We start from the raw sequence: 3,221 nt of genomic DNA on the forward strand, positions 1-3,221 counted from the left end.
TTGAGAAAGCAAGTAATACTGCAATTATTCTATCGTAGCGGAATCGCGTAATGATTATTTGAGTCTAATATTAATATTGTTTCATTAAGGCTGTGTGCCTAATATTAATTTAGCAATATTGTGATTTGTACATATTGCATGTTATATCAAAATGTTGACTCAGAGTGAGTTATGTCGATATTTAGTACAAGCCGAAGCCTCTAGACCGGAAACTCCAGAGAAATTTTATTAGGGACGATAGTTTTTATTTTAAATTAATTAAAACGATATTTGGATTTTACTTTTCAACTATATGGTCAAATCTGTTACGTCCGAATTATTTTCTAGTTTTAATACTATTATATTATCTTATTCTATTTCATTTCGATCCATTTGATTCTTATTAAAGTTTTTGAAATTAGTCTAGACACGGAATTCGTGTCTAAATATTATATTAGGTAAAAAAGAATTTTAGTCCTCACCAGGGTCAGAGTGGCAGCTGGCATACTTTCTCATCACAACTGCACTGTAAAATAAGACTTGAAGTAAATAGTAACTCTGTCATGAGTTTTTAATGTTTTCTAAATTGAAAAATACTTAAAAGTAAATTATGGTGTTTATACAAGAAAATATTTCAATAAGCATAAAAATCCAGAGTAAAAAGTTTCAGTTAGATAATAAAATTTAACAATCCTACACATTGTTAAGAGCAAAATAATAATAAACGAAGATAAAATAGAACAAAACATCATATCTGAGTAAAAAAAATAAATCTATAAAGTATTACACACAAAATAAAGTTATCTTTTCTCAAGAGAGTTTGTCTTAGTTAAAAAAAAAATTGTCTTGGTCGGAGAAAATATCTATTTTATTTGAGAAAATTTAGGTTTCCAAAAAAATTTTGCTGATAATGAAGTTATGGAATTAGAAAAAAGTATAAGTTTTATTCCTTTACTCAAAGAAATAGTTTACTCAGCTCCAGAAGATCAACCCGTAATTGACGTATCGACAATTAATCCAGAACCAACAACGTATTACACAACTTTCACGTACTTTACTAGGTCTTATATTGGAAGTGAAACAGTTCTCAATTCTTGATTAGAGACAATCACTGGTGTAGCATTAGGAGAAATTCTTAAAGCAACAGGAAGAGCAATCGGGGCAGTACCAACAAAACTTCAGGATCTTGAAACAGAAGAAAAAATACGCACTGTTGAGGTAACGCTTACGAAAGTAGCTGAAGAGCCTAAAACAGGTTCAATATCAGCATTAAAGTCTAGTGCTGTTGCCAATGGAATAACTACTCACTTTAAAACGGATATTTATGGTACGTACATCGATGGTTTAGATGCGCAGTTAGTGCAGAGTAGTACGAGCTTGAAAACTCCATCTTTGACTTCAAGTACTTCAGTCTCACCACCAGCAGCTTCAGCCACTCCAGTTCTTCCTACTGGCATTTATTTATTAAATAAAGGTAGTCTTATTGATGCTTATAAAGTTACTACGGTTTACTTTGCCACTTGTCAAATTGGCACACTTATCGATAGGCTCTATGTTAAAGTTATTGAAAGTACTTCAAGTGTAAAAATAGATGCCAAAAGAAAAGCTCCGTTAAAACATCCAGAAGAACGTCATAGAACTGAATTAGGAAGACTTATTAAAGGGCAAATGGAATCTGATAGTGTAACTATAGTTTATCAGTCTAAAGTTATTGGTACAAGTATCGAAGGACGATATGTGCAAATTTTAGAAAGGACTTCTAGTTATCTTCATGGCTCAAATACAGTTTCTCTGACAGCAACAGTATCTTTCCTTGCTTCTCAAACTCAAAGTTTGCCATCCCCTACTCCAGTAGCAATTCAGTCATCATTATCTGACGCAGATATCATTCGTTTTTCAATAAATAAAAATAATCCAATTGTCACGATGAATTTCGTAAAATACTCGCCGAGAAACACGAGCTAAATAAAGACGACAAAGACAAAAATTGTAACATTCGCTACACGGATCCAACTGATAATGATTTGCTGCCAATAAATAATGATAATAATCTCGCACGTGCTCTGCTGGCCGCAAAGTCATTGCTTAAGATAATAATCACCTGAAACGGAGACAGTTTCGATGATAATCCCGGAACCGGGACTCTCAAGCCAAAAAGTTTAATATCGAGCATTCTAGGCGGCACTCCCGGTAAACCCGGACTTCTTGTTTCAAACGACCATGACGTAAGACAGGTAATTTTAAATTAATTCACAATCTTAATTCCTAAATTATTTAATTAATTAATTAATTTTTGATTATTAAACAAGTATCAGCTATTATAGATGTTGATATTTTACCAGAAACATGTTGCCGTATGAGATTATTGAAACACGGCTCCGATAAACCTCTAGGTTTTTATATTAAAGATGGTGAAAGTGTTCGTGTCTTACCACCATCAGCTGGCGGTGGATTTGAAAAAGTACCAGGTGTATTTATAAATCGACCTGTACCTGGTGGTTTTGCTGAAAGTACTGGATTACTAGCAGTAAATGACGAACTACTGGAAGTAAATGGTATTGAAGTTACTGGAAAAACTCTTGATCAAGTAAGTAATTAATAAAATTCCCAGTTAAATTATCAGTTAAATTTATTTAAATAAATAAAATTGTAGGTGACGGATATGATAATTGCGAACTCATCAAATTTGATAATAACCGTTAAACCAGCAAATCAACGTGCAGCAATGGCTGCACCAAGACAAGGTTCATTTTCCCGCAACAGTCAGTTATCATCAGGAAGTCATCAATCAACTCAGATTATCGTCACAGGAAGCGCAAGCGACGAGGAAGCTGACGAAATAGTTGATCTAACGGGAGTTGCGCTTCATGACGATATTCCTACATCTTCCCACCATCATCATCCTCATCATCAAGATCCGCAACAGCATCCGCATCAACATCAGCACCAACACCATCAGCCTCACAATCATTTTAATCATGACCAACCAGGTGTTCTTGATCTTTAAGGTAACCCGGGAAATTTAAATATTAAAATTTAAAATGCCTTTCCAAGTGCCTCGAACATTTTTGGAAATAATTATATGAGCAATAACTTTATGAGTAATCAGTAATTAGTTATGAGTAACAAATATTATGTGCAGCTTAATGAGACGATTGTTATCAATGATTCATTTATATTTTATTTTAAATGACAGCGTAACCTGAGTATTAACATGGTAGTTAATTAATTAGGGAATGTAC

The 3,221-nt window shown here is 33.4% G+C and overlaps 1 pseudogene; it reads left to right on the top strand.

Moving 5' to 3' along the window:
• The first annotated feature begins 897 nt into the window (after positions 1-897).
• LOC103577766 (uncharacterized) lies at positions 898-2,991 on the top strand (annotated as a pseudogene).
• Positions 2,992-3,221: the final 230 nt, after the last annotated feature.

Source organism: Microplitis demolitor, chromosome 9 (genome assembly GCF_026212275.2).
Source record: "Microplitis demolitor isolate Queensland-Clemson2020A chromosome 9, iyMicDemo2.1a, whole genome shotgun sequence".
Lineage (NCBI taxonomy): Eukaryota > Metazoa > Arthropoda > Insecta > Hymenoptera > Braconidae > Microplitis > Microplitis demolitor.